We start from the raw sequence: 21,311 nt of genomic DNA, 5'->3' as shown, positions 1-21,311 counted from the left end.
AGCATCAATCCTCCCACCTCAGCCTACTGATTAGCTGGGACCAAAGGTATGCATCATCACACTCAGCTATTTTTTTGGATTTTTAATAGAGACGGGGGTCTCACCATGTTGCCCTGACTGGTCTCAAACTCCTGAGTTCAAGTGATCCACCCGTCTCAGCCCCGCAACGTGCTAGAATTACAGGCATGAGCCACCGTGCGTGTCCTATCTATACATTTTTGAAAATGTCTGAAAATACTCATTATCTTTATAACTCTCCAGTACAAGACAAGGAGCCAGGCATGGTAGCTCATGCCTATAATCCAGCAATTTGGGAGGCTGAGGTGGGTGGATTGCTTGAGCTCAGCAGTTTGAAACCAGCTTAAGCAACATAGTGAAACCCTGACTCTATGAAAAAATACAAAAATTAGCTGGGCATTCTGGCGCATGCCTGTGGTCCCAGCTAATCAGGAGGCTGAGGTGGGAGGACTCCTGGAGCCAAGGAAGTCAAGGCTACAGTGAGGTGATGGTGCCACTGCACTCTAGCCTGGGTGACAGAGCAAGACCCTGTCTCAAAATAAATAAAATAAAAATAAAAACAAGACAAAGGCCAAAACACACTTTCTATAACTTATGTACAGTCTTCTCGTCTGATACTATTTTTTAGAAGGTGACTAGGATCTATCTCTTTTCAAATTGGAACACTTTTTTAATGTGGTAAAATATACATAATATTTATCATTTAACCATTTGCAAGTGTACAATGCAGTGTCATTAAATATATTCACAATGCTGTGCAACTGTGAACACTATCTATACCCAAAACTTTTTCATCATCCCCAACAAAAATGTGATATCAATTAAACACCAACACCCCATTCTGCCCAGCCCCCAGCCCCTGACAACCTCTATTCTACTTTATGTCTCTATATACTTGTCTATTCTAAGTACCTCACATAAGTGGAATCATGTGATATCTGCCATTCTGGCCTATTTCACTAAGAATAACATTTTCAAGGTCTGTTCACACAGCATGTATCAAAATTTCTTTTCTTTCTTTCCCTCCCTCCCTCCCTCTTCTTTCCTTCCTTCATATTTTTTTAAATAATAGAGACAGGGTCTCCCTGTGTTGCCCAGGCTGGTCTCAAGTCTTGAACACCTGGCCTCAAATGATCCTTCCTCCACAGCTTCCCAAAGTGTTGGGATTACAGGTGTGAGCCACTGCAGGGCCATAAATTTCTTTTATTTTTAAAGCAGAATAACATTCCATTGTCTGTATATATCATATACTGTTTATCCATTCATCAGTTGATGGACCCTTGGGTTACTTCTCCCTCTTGGCTATTGTGAATAATGCTGCTATGATTTGTATACAAGTATCTGTTTCAGTCCTTTCTTTAATTCTTTTAGCTCTACCCCTACAAGTGCAATTCCTGGGTCAGACAGTAATTATAGGTTTAACCTTTTGAGAAACAACCAAATTGTTTTCCAGAGCAGCTGTACTATTTTACATTCTCACTAGCAATGCACAAGGGTTCCAATTTTTCCACATCCTCACCAACACATGCTACTGTCCTTTTTAAAAAATTGCCAACCTAGAAGGTGTGAAGTAGCATCTTACGGTTTTGATTTGCATTTCACCAATGACTAATGATATTGAGCATCTTTTCATATGTTGGCCATTTGGATATCTTCTTTGGAGAAATATCTATTCAAGTCCTTTGTCCATCTTAAAATTGGGTTGTTTTGTTGTTGTTGAGTTGCAGGAGTTCCTTCCATATTCTGGATATTCATTCCTTATTGGATATATGATTTGCAAATATTTTCTCCTATTGTGTGGGTTGTCCTTTCCCTTTCATGATATATCATCTGATGCACAAAAGTGCTTAATTTTGATGAACTCCGATTTATTTATATATTTTGTTCCTTGTGTTTTTTGTGTCATATCTGTGAAATCGCTGCTAAACTTAATGTCATGAAAACTTTCCCCTATGTTTTCTTCTATGAGTTTTATAGTTCAATTTCATTCTTTCCCATGTGGATATCCAGTTTTCCCAGCACCATTTGTTGAAAAGACTATCCTTTCCCTACTGAATTGCACCTGCAGGAAATCAAATGACCATATATGTAAAAGTTTATTTCTGGGCTCCTTAATCTACTCCAGTGGTCTACATGTTTGTTCTTATACCAGTACCATAATACTTGAATTACTATGGCTTCATAGCAAGTTTTATAGTTGGGAAGTTTGAATCTTCCAATTTCATATTCTTTTTTCAAGACTGTCCTGGCTATTCCATATGATTTTGAGGATTAGCTTTTCTATTTCAGTGAAAAAGATTATTTGGAATTTTGATAGAAATTCTGTTGAACTGCCAGGCACAGTGGTTCATGTCTGTAATCCCAGCACTTTGGGAGGCTGACGCAGGCAGATCATGTGAGGTCAGGAGTTCAAAAACAGCCTGGCCAACAAGGTGAAACCATGTCTCTACTAAAAATTAAAAAATTAGCCAGGGGTGGTGGTGGGCACTTGCAATCCCAGGTACTTGAGAGGCTGAGGCAGGAGAAATGCTTGAACCCAGGAGGCAGAGGTTGTAGTGAGCTGAGATCATGCCACTGCATTCCAGCCTGGGCAACGGAATGAGACTCCAACTCAAAAAAAGAAAAGAAAAGAAAGGAAAGAAAGAAAGATAAATAAATAAATAAACTGTGTTAAATCAACCAGCCTGGCCAACATGGCAAAACCCCATCTCTACTAAAAACACAAAAATTAGCCAGGTGTGGTGGCACACACCTGTAATCCCAGCTACTCTCATTCATTTATTTAATTAAATAAAAATAAACCTACAGGGTAGATACACTGTAGACCCTGCATTACTCAGGCTGACCAGACAGAATAGAGAATGAATTTAAAAGATAGTAAGTGCCTCCCATGTAGATGGGTCTACAGGTGTGTGCCACCACGCCTGGCTAATTTTTATATTTGTTGTAGAGACAGGGTTTTGCTGTGTTGCCCAGGCTGGTCTCGAACTCCTGGGCTCAAGTGATCTGCCCACCGTGGCCACTGAAAGTGCCAGGATTACAGGTGTGAACCACCCCAACCTGGCCTCAAAGTTAGTTTTAAATAGCTCAATTATTTATTTTCTCTGGAGTAAATTTACGTGTACTGGGTTTATTGACTATCTTTCTGAACATTAGTTTTCCTCATGAATTCTGGAATTTCAGCATACAAGTTCATCTGAAGTAGGAGGCTTTCACTGTTTCCTGTGGATAGATCCTAGCTCAGAACCAGGTCTTACACTGGATGACTTATGGCTTCGTTCCTGATATGATAAAGGGATATCATAGAGACTGTCACTGTACCCCTAGGGAGGTTGGACCACTAAGACCTAGCAAAGGGGCAGGAGAATATTCTGCAAGGCTGTCTGCTTCCTCTCACACCTCAAAGTTTTTGTTTTTTCACTAAACAGGGTCTTACTATGTAGCCCAGGCTGGTCTCAAACTCCTGGCTCAAGGGATTCTCCTGCCTCAGCTTTCCAAATAGCTGGGGCTACAGGCATGTACCACTGCACCTAGCTAAACCTCCAGGTTTTATGTGAGCCATTTCTCAGGTAGCAGTCATAACTTTTTTTGAGTCTCCCTTAAAGTGACAGAAGCAGAAGGGGCTAGCTCCAGTCTCCTGCACTGTGTGTACACACTTTTAGTCTCCACCATTCCACAAGAAATGAGCTTTCAGTTTCCTAGGCCTTCTGAACCCAGAGCACAGGAGGCATGTGGTTATAGTCCCACTTACTGCACTGTGGTTTTATTTAGTTCCTGGTCCACAGATGAATTTATATTAACTTTATGCATGGCTATGTCCTTAAAATTCTCTTCTTAGAAACTTTTATGTATCATTACCATGTGTGTGGAATGAATAAGAGGCCCAAGTCATAAACACTGCAAACCATCATGACCAGAAATCCAAAACAAACATTTGACCTACCAAGCTTAAAAACGCATATTTGCACTAATTTTTCATTGCATTTGACTAAACCAAAAAGTTGTTTAATAGACATTAATCTTTCCTCTAAAGTAAAACAAAAAAGTTCCTAAAAATATCTTAAGGGCCATACAGAAGTATACCATATGTCTGCCATAAACAGATTTTGCCAAAACCAGTATTCAAATTTCAATGAGTGAATTTGTTTTTATTCTTTAAGTTGTTGGAGTTTTTCCTTGAAGATTTTAATTTTTAAAAATTTTGACATATTGTAATTTCAAATTTACCAAGAAGTTATAACAGCACAAATAATTCTTGAATTTTTTTTACCTGGATTACTCAATTTTGCTACATTTTCTCTCACTCGCTTTTTCTCTCTAGCTCACTCTCTTTCTCTCTTTCACATACACACACACACACACACACACACACACAAGTACATATATATATATATATATATATATACACATATTATCAATTTTTGGAACTATTTAAGAGTAAGTTGTAGACACGATGCTCATTTACTCTTAAGAGTATTTCCTAAAAATAAGGAAACCAACCAACCTTCCTTTTTTCCTTCCTTCCTTCCTTCCTTCCTTCCTTTCCTTCCCTCCCTCCCTCCTTCCTTCCTTCCTTCCTCTCTTTCTCTCTATCTTCTTTTTTTTTTTTTTAGACAGGGACTTTGCTGTTGCCCAGGCTGAAATGCAGTGATGCGATCATAGCCCACTGTAGCCTTGAACTCCTGAGCTCAAGTGATCCTTCCACCTCATCCTCCTGAGTAGCTGGGACTATAAGCACACACCATCATGCTTTACTAATTTAAAAAAAAATTTTTTTTTTGGTAGAGATTGGGTATTGCTTTATTGCCTAGGCTGATCTCGAACTCCTGGCTTCAAGTGATCTTTCCACCTCGGTCTTCCAAAATCAGCCTCAAAAAGCCACTGAAGCCTAGGCTTAGCAACATCATTGAGAAGTGCAGCCTTAAGTTAAGTGGATCTTTGCTGGGGCAAAGGTGGCACGGGCAAGACCACTTGCAGTTGCAGCCTGGCCATCCAGCAAGCAAAGGGGCAGGAGAATATTCTGATCATCTCCACAGACCTGGCCCACAACATCTCAGATGGTTTTGTCCAGAAGTTCTCAAGGTCAAAGACTCTGACAGTCAACCTCTTCACTATGGAGATTGACCCCAGCCTGGGTGCAGCATAGCTGCCCAGTGAGTTCTGAGGACAACATGCTGAGCATGAGCAAGAAGTTGATGCAGGAAGCCATGCATGCCTTCCCCAGCATCATGAGGCCATGAGCTATGCTGAGATTATGAGGCTGGTGAAGGGCATGAACTTCTCAGTGGTGGTGGTTGACATGGCAATCAGCAGATCAAGAACCAGGTCAAACCCCTTCATCTTACAAACATGCAAAGTGCTAGGCCTGGGGGACATGAACATAGACCTGCTGTCCTCCATGCTGAAGCAGACACTGCCCATCTTCTACTCTGTCAGCAAACAGTTCAAAGGCCATGAACAGACGACCTGCATAATCTGTGACTGTAACCCTGAGTTCTATCCCTGTATGAGACAGAGTGACTGATCCAGGAGCTGGCCAAGTGCGAGACTGACGCATACAACATCATTATCACCCAGCTTCTCTTCCCCAATCCTGAAAACCCTGAAAGATATGTGAGGTCTGACACAACATCCAGGCCCAAGTATCTGAACCAGATGGAAGACCTGTATAAAGACTTTTGCATTATGAAACTGCCACTGTTTCTCCCTGAGGTGCAGGGGGCAAAGTCAACACCTTCTCAGCCCACCTCACGGATCCCGCTAAGCCCTGCAGCACCCAGCACCATTGCCCCAGCCCCAGCTGCCGCCATTTTATGCCCAACCTTCACTTTCCCCACCCTCCAGGACAGAGGTTACACACAACCCACCCCCTCGGCCACAGTACAAGGGGAGCCACTTGGGGAGCAGAAGTATGGTAGATGCACCTGTCAGAAATAATTGAAGCATACCCTGAGAATGACCCTGTGGTCTAAGATGAATGTGTGTTCAGAGTTCTGAGTGAAGGAATTTGGGAATGGCTAACCCAGAGATTCATTCCTTATCTATGAGAACAACTGAACCATCTGATCCATTCCATGGATCACAGGTCACATAGGGGATTGAGGCCCTTTATTTTGGGTTGGATGAAGGTTGCCAGGTGGAGGTTGCTAAGGGGAGGGTGCTAAGTGAAAATGTTGTATAAACTGCAGGCTTTTGAATAAGCGGTAGTGGTTCTCCTGTTCAGCCTGCTACCCTTGCACTGCCCTGGATATAAATCCCCTCAATAAACACTATGTTTCGTTTGCTGGCTCCGTGTCTCTTCTTCAGCCTCTCAAACATGGTGCTCTCCCTATGGAAGTCAATAGGGGTCTAGCACAACAGGAACAGGGAGGGAGTCTATTTCCCTGGTGGGGGTAGAAGTGCTGTAGAAGTGATCCTACCTGCCGTCTCTCCCTGCCTCTTGCTCTTTAGTAAAACGGTCTTAAACTGCAAAAAAAAAAAAGTTGCAATGAAAATGACGTGTAATGAAAGTTATTTGAAAACCTGTTGTATAGGCTTCTTTGTAGAATGTACTCCAATTTGGATTTGTCTGAGGCTTCCTTATAATTCAATTCAGGTTATGCCCCTTTGCCAGGATTATCACAAAGGTCATGCTGAGTTCTTCTCAGTGCCTCACATCCAGGGGGCACTTGCTGATGGGTCTAATTACTGGGGATGTTAACTTTGATTCTTTGCTTAGAGCAGCATCAGCCAGATTTTACCACTATAAAGTTAGCCTTTGGAATGAGTAAGTATCCTGTGGGAAGATAATTTGAGTCTGTAGAAATATGTAGTTACTCTTCAAACTTTCATTCATAAATTTTAGTATCTATTAATAACTGTTGTCAGAAGCAATAATGAATATGAAGGTTTGCCAAATGGTGATCGTTTTCCAACTATGTCGTTTCATCTACATTTTTAAGTTGACCCTCTAGAATAAGGAAGCGCTTTCCCTTCTTAATTATATCATTGTGAACTCATGGATTCTTACTTTATTCAATAGGTTATAATCCTTTAGTATCATTATTTATTTTTATGCTCAAATGATCCCATATTTGGCCATGGAAGCCCTTCAAGTGACTTCTATGTCCCCTTGACATGTCCGCATAATTCTCTGATCACTTCCTTCCTTTTTGATAGAATAAGATGTTCCAGGATCATCTTGTTCTTTCCCTAACTTACCCCGGAGCCAGCCGTTTATCCAAGAGCACAGTTGTTTTTAGTAAAGAATAGTGTTTAGAAACCAAGATCTAGGTAAGTGCTGGATATGTTTACTGCTCCACGTGCTCACTGCCTCTCAGAATGCAGGGTTAAAAAACAGATGAAGGTGTATATTTACATACACACAATACATGTGTACATACATATCTATATCCATTTCTATCTACATCTCTAACTGCATATGCATCTATAAAAATCTGTGAATTCACACGGATTCGATTCCAGTTCAACACTACAGTTTACATTCTATCATTTCTCCCCTTTCCATATCGGAAATGTTCTTTTTCTAAAGTGAGAAAAAGGTTCCTATTATCTATAATGTATTTATTTATTTGTTTTTTGTTTTTTTTTTGAGATGGAGTCTCGTTGTTGTTACCCAGACTGGAGTGCAATGGCACGATGTCGGCTCACCGCAACCTCCACCTTCTGGGTTCAAGCAATTCTCCTACCTCAGCCTCCCGAGTAACTGGGACTACAGGCGCGCACCACCATGCCCAGCTAATTTTTGTATTTTTAGTAGAGACAGGGTTTCACCTTGTTGAACAGGATGGTCTCGATCTCTTGACCTTGTGATCCACCCGCCTTGGCCTCCCAAAGTGCTGGGATTAAAGGCGTGAGCCACCGCGCCCGGCCTATTTATTTGTTTATTCATAAAATGTACTGAGCTAACTAACCCATTCCTCTGTGAAAAAGAAGCCTACTAGTTAGAGTTTAATACTTGTTTAGAGTTGTTTTAGCCTAAGGATATATAGCCCAAATATTGTGTTTTTTTAGATTAACTTCTCCAGCCCCCTTTAGTATGCTATATTATTCATTTCAAATACAATTTGCTTTACTTACTTCTGTTTGTTTTCAAACAGGAGACTGGGGTCTCCCCCAATCTTGTTGAATATATATATATATATAGGATATATATGTATAATTACTTGCATAAATGAAATATTAACATAGTTCCAAAAGTAAGACATGTACCAAAAATATTATCAGATAAGTGACCTTTATATCTATCCCACTTTGATCTTTTCACTCCATTTCACAAACATCTTATAGATAATGAATCTCATTGGTCTCTGGTTTATTATTCCTGTGTGCATATTTTTTTCTCAGATGAACAAATACATGTATATACAGTTGACCTTTAGCAGCATGGATTTGAACGGTGTGGGTCTACTTATACATGGATTTTTTCAATAAATATGTTAGAAAATTTGGAGGGATTTGCAACAATTTAAAAAAACTCACAGTCCAACTGCACATCCTAGACATATTGGAAAAATTAAGAAAAAGTATGTCACGAATGCATAAAATATGTAGACACTAGTCTATTTCATCATTTACTACCATAAAATATACACAAATCTGTTATAAAAAGTTAACATTTAGCAAAACTGACACACACACTTACAGACCATACACGGTACCATTCACAGTGGAAAGAAATGTAAGCAAACATACAGTATTAAATCATAACTGTATAAAACTAACTAACTGTACCTCATACCGTACTACTATAATAATTTCATTCATAGCCACCTCCTGTTGCTATTGCAGTGAGCACAAGTGTTGCAAGCATCCGCTTAAAACACCACGTTATGCTAATCATCTCTCTGTGGGCAGTTCATTTCTCCAGTAAATTGTGTATCACAGTAAAAAGTGATCTCTCATGGTTCTCATGTATTTTTCATTGTGCTCGGTGCAATATCATAAACCTCCAATAACACCATCAGACCCATATGAAGTGTCACTAGTGATGCTGGGAGTACTCCCAACAAGCAGAGAAAGTTCATGACGTTACAAGAAAAAGCGGAATTCCTTGACATACGTCATAGACTGAGATCTGCAGCTGTGGTTGCTCTCCATTTCAAGATAAATGAATCTAATGTAAGGACAACTGTAGGCAGGAAAGGAAATTCATGAAGCAGTTGCTGCGGCTACGTCAGCAGGCATAAAAACACGGTCTTTTTGGTGACTTTTTTTTTATCTTGTCTGGAAAATGCAGCTTTTATATGAGTGTAGGATTTCTATAAGAAAGGCATACCTAATATGACCCTAATATGATATGAGAAAAAGTGAAGTCATTATATGACAACTTAAAGCAGAAGGATGGCGAAGGGTCTAAAGCTGGAGAAGTTAATGCCAGTAAAGGAGGATTGAATATTTTAGAACAAGTTTTGGCTTAAAAAATATCAGAATATTAGGAAAGTAGCTTCTGCCAACCAAGAGGCAGCAAACAAGTTTCCAGATGCCAATAAGAAAATTATTGAGGAGGCCAGGTGCAGTGGCTCATGCCTATAATCCCAGCACTTTGGAAGACAGAGGTGGGAGGATTGCTTGAGCCCAGGAGTTTGAAACAGCCTGGACAACATGGACAAATGCCATCTCTACCAAAAATAAAAATAAAATTTAGCTGACCATGGTGGCCCACACCTGTAGTCCCAGCTACTCAAGAAGCTGAGGCATGAAGCACAGTCAAGCACAGGAACTCGATGTGGTGTGAGCTCTAATCATGCCATTGCACTCCAGCCTGGGCAACACAGCGAGACACTGTCTTGTAGAAAAAAAAAAAAGAGCTTTTAAAAATCATTGAGGAAAAAGGATATCTGCCAGAGCGGTTTTTTAATGCAGATGATAGTGCCCTATTCTGGGGGGAAAAATGCCACAAAGGACACTTGTTAGTAAGGAAGAGAAGCAAGTACCAGGATTTAAGGCAGAAAGGGATGGGCTAACTCTATTTTGCGCAAATGCAGTCAGGTTTATGATTAGGACTGCCCTTATCTATAAAGCTGCTAACCCCTGAGAGCTTTGAAGGAAAAAGATAAACGCTAGTTGCCAGTTCTGGTTGCACAAGAAGGCCTGAACAATGGGAATCCTTTTTTCTAGACTGGGTTTCATCAATATTGTTCCTGAAGTCAGGATGTACCTTTCCAGTAATGGACTGTCTAAAAAATTCTTTTGAATTGGACAATTCCCCTGGCCACCCAGAACCCATGAGCTCAGCACCAAAGGTATCAAAGTAGTCTATAAGAATGTTTCTAATTCAGCCTCTCGGTGAGGGTATCATAAGGACCTTTAAGGGTCCTTACACATAGCACTCTACTGTCAACACTACGGAAGATAATCCTGATAGAACATCAAGAAAGTCTGGGAGGATTACACCATTGAAGATGCCATTGCTGTTACAGAAAAAGCCATAAAAGCCATTGAGCCCGAAACAATAGATTCCTGCTGGAGAAAACTGTATCCAGATGTTGTGCATGACTTCACAGGATTTACGACAGAGCCAATCAAGGAAATCGTGAAAGAGACTGTGGATATGGCAAAGGTGGGGGAAGGGTTCCAAGATATGGATCTTGGAGAAATTCAAGAGCTAACAGACATCACATCAGAGGAATTAACAGAAGACAACTTGATGAAGGTGAATGCTTCTGAACCAGTGCTGGAAAAGAAGACATAGAAGAGGAAGAAGACACAGAAGAAGTGCCAGAAAACAAACTGACATTAGACAATCTGGCAGAAGAGTTCCAATTATTCCAGACTGCTTTTCACTTCTCTTATGACAGGAATTCTTCAGTGATACAGGCACTGACACTAAAACAAATGGAAGAAAAATTAGTACCAGATAGAAACATTTTTTTTTTTTTTTAGACGGAGTTTCGCTCTTGTTACCCAGGCTGGAGTGCAATGGCGCGATCTCGGCTCACCGCAACCTCCGCCTCCTAGGTTCGGGCAATTCTCCTGCCTCAGCCTCCCAAGTAGCTGGGATTACAGGCATGCGCCACCATGCCCAGCTAATTTTTTGTATTTTTAGTAGAGACGGGGTTTCACCATGTTGACCAGGATGGTCTCGATCTGTTGACCTCGTGATCCACCCGCCTCGGCCTCCCAAAGTGCTGGGATTACAGGCGTGAGCCACCGCGCCCGGCCAGAAACATTTTTAGAGACATAAAAAAGGCAAAAAAAAAAAAAATCAGATAGAAATCACCATATATTTTCATAAAGCTACGCTGAGTGTGCCTGCCTCTCCTGCCTCTCCTTCTGCCTCCTCCACCTCTTCCCCCTCTGCCATGCTTAGGACAACAAGACCAACTCCTCCTCCTCCTCCTCTTCCTCAGCCATCAAGAAGACAAGGATGGAGACCTTTATCATGATCTACTTTCACTTAATGAATAGTAAATATATTTTCTCTTCCTTTTGATTTTTTAAATAACATTTTCTTTTCTCTAGCTTACTTTGTTGTAAGAATACAGTATATAATATACAATGTACATGTTAGTCAACTGTTTTAACGTTTATTGGTAAGGCTTCTGGTCAACAGTAGATTATAAGTAGTTAAGTTTTTGGTGAGTCCAAAATTACATGTGGATTTTTGACCATGAGAAAGGGAGAGGTTGGCACCCATATCCTCATGTTGTTTAAGGGCCCACTGTCTTTTTATGTCTTATTCTGCCTTACACAAAAAGTAGCATAAAGTAGATATTCCTTTGTCCAATTCATAGAGATTTGAATGTTTCTTTTTAAGCTACAATGAATAGGAAGTTCAGGAAATCTCTATGGATTCTCTAGCTACAAGATTAAAATTAAAATTTTTTGGACTTGGCTGTGATATGAAGGTTAAAAAAATTAAAAATTAAAATTTATTTTTAACCTTACAAGGTTCAATTTATTAAAATGAAATGGCCTGATGGCGCATCCATTTTTAGTTGAATGTGCTTGTATTAATTGTAAAGTCAAGCTTATCAGTTAATCCTCTCCAGAAGATGTAATCATCTATGTGGCATACGTTATTGGCTTTGTCTACAATACTGTCACTAAGCAATTATAATTAAGCCCTCCCATTTGCATAAAATGTGAAGACTGTGTTCACACAGTAGTGAAATTTGGTTTCACTGGAAATTTAAAAATTCTCAAATAAAAAAAAATTCAATGGCTGAGTACAAATCTCTCAAGTTGGTTTTGACAATAAAATAATTAAATTCCATAGATTTCCTATTTTATTAGCTTAATATTTGTGATGGTTAATACTGTCAACTTGATTGGATTGAAGGATACAAAGTACTGATCCTGGGTGTGTCTGTGAGGGTGCTGCCAAAGGAGATTAACATTTGAGTCAGTGGGCTGGGAAAGGTGGACCCACCCTTAATCTGGGTGAGCACAATCTAATCAGCGGCCAGCACAGCTAGAATAAAATGCAGGCAGAAAAATGTGAAACAGAGGCTGGCCTAGCCTCCCAGCCTACATCTTTCTTCCATGTTGGATACTTCCTGCCTCAAACGCTGGACTCCAAGTTCTTCAGTTTTGGAACTCGGACTGGCTCTCCTTGCCCCTCAGCCTGCAGATGGTCTACTGTGGGGCCTTGTGATTGTGTAAGTTAACACTTAATAGACTCCCTTTTATATATCTATTCCATTAGTTCTGTCCATCTAGAGAACCCTGACTAATACAATATTTAGGGCAATATTTTTTTTTAAGGGATGGGGTCTTGTTCTGTTGCTCAGGCTGGGGTGCAGTGGCACTATCACAGCTCACTATAGCCTCAAACTCCTGGGCTGAAGTGATCCCCCTGCCTCAGCCTCCCAAGTAGCTGAGACTACAGGCATGTGCTACCATGCCTGGCTAATGTTGTTTATTTTTTGTAAAGACAGAGTCTCGCTATGTTGCCCAGGTTGGTCTCAAACTCCTGAGCTAAAGCAATCTTCCCACCTTAGCATCTCAAAACATCAGGATTACAGGTGTGAGCCACCATGCCAAGCTCCAGGGCAATTTTCTCCAGTAATATATTAAAAAAACACAGCAGAAGCTGTGTTAAAAATCAATAATTTTATAATCAGATATTTGTAAACATGTTAAGCTAATGAGAGTTCTTGATACAATTTTATTTTCTCTTCTAGTAACAAAGGCTGTTTGTACAGAAAAAGTCATACAGAATTCTATTAAGTGGTATCTATTTTCTCCTGAAAAACTAGATACAAATTCCAAGAATTTATGTATGATGTCAATTCCACATAAACATATATTTTGGATATTAACTAGCAAAAAGCAAGAATTTATTTAAATTATTCTGATGAAGTGGCCAGTAGCTCAGGGACTACCAAGAAAGAATTAAATATAAATGTAACCACACATCTTTATAATAGAGTGATATATATTCATTTGGGTATACACTCAGTAATGGGACTGCTGGGTTGAATGGTATTTTTGCCTTTAGATCTTTGATTTAAAAAATGTGGTACATATACACTATGGAATAGTCTGCAGCCATAGAAAAGAATGAGATCACGTCCTTTGCAGGGACATGGATGTAGCTGGAGGCCATTATCCTTAGCAAACTAATCCAGAAACAGAAAGCCAAATTCTGCATGTTCTCACTTATAAGCGGAAGCTAAATGATGAGAACACATGGCCACACAGGGGAACAACACATACTGGGGCCTATTGAAGGGTGGAGGGTGGGAAGAGGGAGAAGACCAGAAAAGCAATGAATGGGTACTCGGTTTAATATCTGAGTAATGATATAATCGGTACCATGAACCCCCACAACACAAGTTTACCTGTATAACAAACCTGCACATGAGCCCCTGAGCTTAAAAGTTAAAAATAAGTAAGTAAATAAATAAATGTAATCATACTAGATCTATATAAATAGCTATTTATATTCCACATAGAGAAGTAATAAAGATATGGGCAAAATGACCAAATTAAAATATTCCAGTTCATTCTTAATGTGCAAAGAGGCAAAAATTCAAAACTCCAACAACACTCTATGTCCTCCAGGTGCTCCTTGCTCTTACTTAAACTGAAAACTGCCAGTGAGCCTTGGCCTATACCGTTCAATTGGATTATCGCAATTGAGAGTCTTCCTAGGCCATTCTCTTACCTCCTTTTTATTCCTAAAACCTGGCCAGCCGCTAAAACCTGGACTATCTACTGTTAGAATTGGAATTGGACTTCTCTTCTGATAGGCTTTTTTTTGGGGTGGGGGACAGGGTCTTTTACCCAGGCTGAAGTACAGTAGTGTGATCATAACTCACTGCAGCTTCAAATACCTGGGCTCGGGCAGTCCTCCTGCCTCAGCCTCCTGAGTAGCTGGGACTACAGGTATGCACCACCATGCCTAGCTCATTTTCTTTCTTCCTTTTTTTTTTTTTTTTTTCAGTAGAGACAAGGTCTCATTATATTGCCTAGCCTGGTCTTGAATTCCTGGGCTCAAGTGACTCTCCTGTTTCAGCCTCCCAAAGTGCTAGGGTTATAGGTGTAAGCCACTGTGCCGGCCTTTTTTTTTTTTTCCCAAGGAATCCTAACTATATCTGCCAAGAACTAAAATAGGAGAACAGATCACACGTAGCACAAACTGGCCACACCAAGGTGATACAAACACAGAATATGAATCAGCCTCCAGAATATATAAGATCAAAGATCCAAAACATCTTGGGAAAAATTATAATTTTTTTTGTAAAGATGTTCTTTTTTTTTTTTTTTGAGATGGAGTCTCACTCTGTCATCCAGGCTGGAGTGCAGTGGCACAATCTTGGATCTTGGCTCCTTGCAACTTTCTCCTTCCAGGTTCAAGCGATTCTCCTGCCTCAGCCTCCTGAGTAGCTGGAACTACAAACACCCGCTACCACACCCAGCTAATTTTTTTTTTGTATTTTTAGTTGAGACGGGGTTTCACCATGTTGGCTAGGCTGGTCTCAAACTCCTGACCTCAGGTGATCTGCCCACCTCCGCCTCCCAAACTGCTGGGATTACAGGACTGAGCCACCATGCCCAGCCAGAATTATAATTTAAAGTAACCTTGTGTTGCTTCTATAAGTAGAAGGAAAAAATATATTCTGAGTTGGAGAGGGGCAGGCCGGGAAGAGAAGATTATTGTGGCATATTTTCCACTAACAGGTTGGCTAACTGGAGTTTTGTTCTGCAAGAAGTCAACAAGCTCTAAAGATATATTCCTGTGGCTGGGCACAATGGCTTACACCTGTAATCCCAGCATTTTGGGAGGCTGAGGCAGATGCATTGCTTGAGCCTAGGAGTTTGATATCAGCTTGGGCAACATAATGAAACCCCATCTCTGCTGAAAAAAAAATATGAAAATTAACTGGGTGTGGTGGTACGTGCCTGTAGTCCCAGCTACTTGGGAGGCTGAGATGGGAAGATAGCTTGAGCCTGGGAGACAGAAGTTACAGTGAGCCAAGATTACGCCAGTGCATTCCAGCCTGGGTGACAGAGCTAGGCACTGTCTCCAAAAAAAAAAAAACAAGATATATATTCCTGTGGCATGATTTTTTTCTCCGGAACTAACAATCCCTGGATTTATTCTTTGTTTCCTTGTGAAATGCAGATGAAGCCTAAAGCCCTTAAATATTTTCTTCCCATTGCCTATCAGCTATAGAATTTGGCAGTGCTAACTTGATAAGAGAAATCAGGGAGGCAAGTCGGCTAGTCTAGGTTGCAGAATCCCAGAGTAACTTAGGCAACATATTTGCACAGAAGTTGCCTTACACACCAGCTTCTTTCTTATATCGTGATACAAAAAAGTTTCTTTACAAAACTGGAATGCAGTATTTCTAAGAACTACAGTTCTCAGAACCACAGTATTTCTAATTCTCTATTGGGCTGTTGTTACCTATTATTTTATTGTTCAAAATTACAACATGCTGACTATAGGAAAAAGTAAGTGAACAATATGATCCTGAATCCAAGGAGGAATTTAACATACGATGTATTTGGAACGAGCTTCTGCCCACGGGCATGCACCATGAATTGACAGGTTCACTGACTGTAACTTTCTGTTGGCTACAAAGAAGTAAGTGTCAATGCTATAGAAAATAGGTATGTGTCACACTGCAAGTGAGCACCCACAATCTTCATCTCCTTATTGTCAGCAGTGGCTCGATTCGAATTAGAATCCAAGATCTTTGGCTTCTTTTTTTTTTAATTGGCAGTGCTAACTTGATAAGAGAAATCAGGGAGGCAAGTCAGCTGGTCTAGGTTGCAGAATCCCAAAGAAGTTTGGACAACATTGAAACAAAACCAGTTTAGGAAGAAATCCAACAGGGACTCATCAATCTTCAGTTACTGTCTAGGGATAGATGAATCCATCTGTGAGAACTGAGCTGTCACTGTAGTAGCTAGGATTTATAATTTCTGCAAGAGCAAAAAACCCCAAATCAGCTTATCAGTTCATTCTAAGGCCTTAAACATTAGTGTTTCATAATAAGATTTTTTTTCTGCCTAAGTAATCCTCAGTAGCAGAGCTAGTTTCTTTCCTTGGTCATTCACCAAGTGCTTTTCTGTTACCCAAATCCATAAAGAATTTTCTTAAAATAGCCGTAGAATAGAGCACTAGTCCTATGCTGGGGGCTGCTGCTAAGGAGGAAAGATGTGTCTTTCCAGGAAGGCTACACAAAGGACCTGGTTCTCAGGTGCTGCTTCTCTGAAGTAAACTCTTCCCCCATTGGATCTTTGCTTATAATTTAGTTAAAACCCTGCCAGAGTTTCAAACTCCTCTATGAAGCCCTCAGGCTTCAAAACTCATTGCTGAAGGTGTGGCATGATATGGTAAACTTGAGGGCACCATATCCAACACAACAGCTCCTTACCCACTGCCTTAAGATGATTCATTCACATCTGCTTGCTTCTTGAAGCTTTAATATGAAGGAACATCTTTTTTTATAAGGCTGGTTACTCCAGGCCAGTTTGAACAGGGAAATACAGGATGGAAAATCAATGTGCCGAGCACCGGGAAAAGGTTACTGCACACATATATACTCTTTATAGCAGGTTAGAAATTTAAATTATAAAAACATGATTCATATATTTAAGGAGGATCCTGAGGAAGGTACTGAGAATAAAATAAAAAACAAACAAAAAAGAAAACAAAATTGTGTGTACATGATAATTTTAGCTACTTCATTTTTTGTTTTTCTGAGACAGGGTCTTCCTCTGACATCCAGGCTGGAGTGCAGTGGTGCTATCTCAGCTCATTGCAATCTCCGCCTCCCAAGTTCAAGTGATTCTTACACCTTAGCCACCTGAGCAGCTGGGACTCCAGGTGTATACCACTACAGCTGCTGATTTTTATATTTTTAGTAGAGATGGGGTTTCACCATGTTGGCCAGGCTGGTCTCAAACTCCTGGCCTCAAGTGATCCACCCACCTCAGCCTCCCAAAGAGCTGGGATAACAGGCATGAGTCACTGTGCCCAGCCAATTTTAGCTACTTTAAAATAGGTCTACCTAAGGAAAATGATTAAAATTAAAAAGACATGAATTATATTTATTCACTGGATTAGGGTTTTGGCTTATTATTGATTTCTTCCTGTCTCCCAAATATTCAGTAATATTACGTCTATTAAAAAAAACTACAATTACCACAAATCTCTAATTTGTCTTTTTATACAAGGTCCTTCAGTCCTTTCAACAAGGCCTCTAAGCAGAGTTCTTAATAACAGAGCTTCCAGGAGCCTGCCTAATTTCACTTGAAATCCAGAATAATTGTGTTTTCATGGTTTCTCTGGGGAAATATCCCCTAGCCTCATCCCCTAGGAAGAGTTTCTGGACAGACTGCTTCTCTTTAGAATGCTATTACATTTTACCTTCTGCTACGTATTACATCTCACATTCTTTACGTGGCTTCTAAACGTGTCATCTGTTATTTCTTTCTCTTCAGCTCTATGTTCCAACCTCTGTATCTCTTTTGTCAACTGGTTCACCCTGTCTGTACTATTTTCTTCTGCTACCGAAGCTGAGTTCAGTTGCAGGTGAGGCCTCCCTCAGTCATCTGCAGAGCCTGCCATTCCTTCCCCTCCTCTCCACTTCCAGACCTCAAAACAGCTTTTGTCTGTTTTACTGCCAGATCACATACCATAGTTTTGTCTAATTTCTTGTCTGTTTTCTTCTATAACTTTTTCAACTCAATACTAATTTCTTACAAGATTTGCACATCCACTGGACAGCTATGCTTGGCATTGCACGAGACAACATTTTAAGGTAAATTTTATTCTATTTTCTGGCTGCAGTTATAGCTTTTAGGATTTTTTGTCATCTTTTTTGTTCTCACTAGGATCCCTTTAAAAATGTTCCCATTAGCATCACCTGTAGATTTCACTGAAAATCCAACACAATTTTTATGGGTCCCCTTAGATGTTATAAACCCCTTCCTTAGTACCACCTCATCCAGGAACTAAAAGTATTAAATATATCAACTCTGTTGGTTCAAAGTCCAGCAAGTATAATAATTCTCAAACCGTCATCCTTTGTTCTTATTCGAGATAATATGAATTGGGTTGAAAAAACTACTTCATACCAAGGAGTTAGTAACAAGCCAAGTTTTCTTGGATTTGATCATAATTCAAAATGATAATAAAGTTGAAGGGGGTTTAGGATGCAGGGTTTCTTCTTTCAGAGCCATCATATCAAACTTGCAGCTAATGATTCAATTCTCCTCTTCATGGGTATCGCCTCAACATGTCCTATATTACTTTGCTACCATTATTTCCAGAGCTACCTCCTTTTCATTATTTTATTTATTTTATCTCCAAAGTTGGTCTTACTTTTTAGAAAATAATTATAGCTCCTTTCAATAGTCATGTATACTTATCATCTAAAGCTATTGGTAAATCCATGTATATTTTTCAAGTGCTAATTTTCTCAACTTTAGCTAAAAGCTATTTTGTAATGTTTTACCATTCCAAGTTCAAGTCCACTGCAGTAACTAGGGATTCCTAAAATAAGGGCACTATAGGCACATATGATTAAAGTTATTATCTTAATGTTTAAGTATTATACCATAGGGAAAAAAATCAGGTTCTTCCTGATACCTTTTTAAAACTCCCTTCAAATTTTCTTCCTATCTCATTAGGTTTCAATGTCATTTTATTTCTTTTCCTGTTTCCAACAGAGAATTTTATTTCTAAAGATACATAAGCAAAGAACACTAGGTAGCAGGCAGAATCTTGCACCAAACTCTTATAAACAAATGAGAATTTAATGTATTATTGAAGACCACAGAGAAAGAGGCACCACAAAATTTTTGAAGATCCTGGGATAGGATAGTTGTTCCAGAAAATCTTAAAGGAAGAGCATAAATTTAACAAGGGGCTCACGTGTTCCCTGAATACCTGTTTGTCAGATGACGTCTTGAATTCATTTATATAAAACTTGCTCTGTGATATAAACCTTCTTAGTATTGGTTTATTTTAGAACATGAGCACTCGCTCTAATTCTCTACTTGGTGCCATTTAACCAATTACTAACCTTCTAAGGATCAAAGGACATTTCTCAGCATTCTTTCCTGATTGATTGAAAATTACAAAGTGGCTACAGACAATAGACTTTAATGAAAATGTGTACTGAAAACTCACTTTTCCTGCCAAACCTTTAAAGATTTACTTTAAGTAAGAAATGTTTAAGCGGCCGGGCGCGGTGGCTCAAGCCTGTAATCCCAGCACTTTGGGAGGCTGAGACGGGTGGATCATGAGGTCAAGAGATCGAGACCATCCTGGTCAACATGGTGAAACCCCGTCTCTACTAAAAATACAACAAAAAACTAGCTGGGCATGGTGGCGCGTGCCTGTAATCCCAGCTACTCAGGAGGCTGAGGCAGGAGAATTGCCTGAACCCAGGAGGTGGAGGTTGCAGTGAGCCGAGATCACGCCATTGCACTCCAGCCTGGATAACAAGAGCGAAACTCCATCTCAAAAAAAAAAAAAAAAAAAAAAGAGGGGGTTGGGTACAGTGAGTCACACCTGTAAGCCCAGCACTTTGGGAGGCTAAGGCAAGAGGATTGCTTGAGCCAAGGAGTTTGAGACCAGCCTGGGCAACATGGTGAGGTCCCGCCTCTGAAGATAACTTTAAACATTTGCCAGGTATGGTGGCACACATCTGTGGTCTCAGCTAGTTGGGAGAATGAGTTAGGAGGATCCCTTGAGTCCAAGAGATCAAGGCGTCGGCTGCGGTCACGCCACTGCATTCCAGCACTCCAGCCTGGATAACAAAGTGAGACCCTGTCTCTCTCTCTCTCTCTCTCTCACACACACACACACACACACACACACACACACACACACAAAACACAAACAATAACTTAAACATAAACTGGTATCTTAGAAAGTAAGATATTAAGCCAGGCGCAGTGGCTCACGACTAAAATTCCACCATCTTGGGAGGCTGAGGCGGGTGGATTACAAGGTCAGCAGTTTGAGACCAGCCTGGCCAATATGGTGAAAACCCGTTGCTACGAAAAATATGAAAATTAGCCAGGAATGGTGGTGTGCACCTGTTGTCCCAGCTACTTGGAAGGCTGAGGCAGAAAAATTGCTTGAACCCAGGAGGTGGAGGTTGCAGTGAGCCGAGACTGTGCCACTGCATTCCAGCCTGGGTGACAGAGTAAGACTCCATCTCAAAAAAAAAAAAAAAAGGAACATTAGATATTGGTGGAATTATCACACAATTCAGCAATTCCACTTCTGGGTATATAGTCAAAAGAAATGAAAGCAGAGACTTGGACAGATATATGTATACCACGTTCACAGCAATATTACTCACGATAGCCAAAAGGTGGAAGCCACCCCAGTGTCTAATGACAGATAAGCAAAATCTGATAGATATATACAACGGATTATTATTGAGTCTTAAGAAGGAAAGAAATCTGATATGCGGTACAATATGAATGAACTTTGAAGACATTATGCTAAAGGAAATAAACCAGTCAAAAAAGACAGATATTGCGAGTTCACTTACATGAGGTACCTAGAGTAGTCGGTATTTAACGGGTACAGAGTTTTAGTTTAGAAAGATAGAAAGTTATAGAGACGGGTGACGGCGATGGTTGCAGATCCATGTGAATCTACTTAATGCCACAGAACTGTACACTTAAAATTAGTTACAATAGTAAATTTTAACAAGGTCCCCTATGGGTCCCGATCACCTCTGCTGTTCCAGTCCCTAGGATCCTCACCATGTAGAGCCTGAGGCACCAATGAAGTAGGTCACACAGTCCAGGAGGCCCGGCTTCTGCAGGCCCAATAGGAGGCAAATATCTTAAATATTTTTCTAACA

At 40.2% G+C, this 21,311-nt stretch overlaps 1 protein-coding gene across 10 annotated transcripts in view; it reads right to left on the bottom strand.

Moving 5' to 3' along the window:
* The window catches only part of CSTPP1 (centriolar satellite-associated tubulin polyglutamylase complex regulator 1), a 224,398-nt gene that overhangs the window by 111,657 nt on the left and 91,430 nt on the right, over positions 1 to 21,311 (bottom strand). The gene's annotated exons all lie outside the window — the stretch shown is intronic.

Source organism: Callithrix jacchus, chromosome 10, assembly GCF_049354715.1.
Source record: "Callithrix jacchus isolate 240 chromosome 10, calJac240_pri, whole genome shotgun sequence".
NCBI classification, from domain to species: Eukaryota; Metazoa; Chordata; class Mammalia; order Primates; family Cebidae; genus Callithrix; species Callithrix jacchus.
This window is presented reverse-complemented; position numbering and strand designations above follow the sequence as displayed.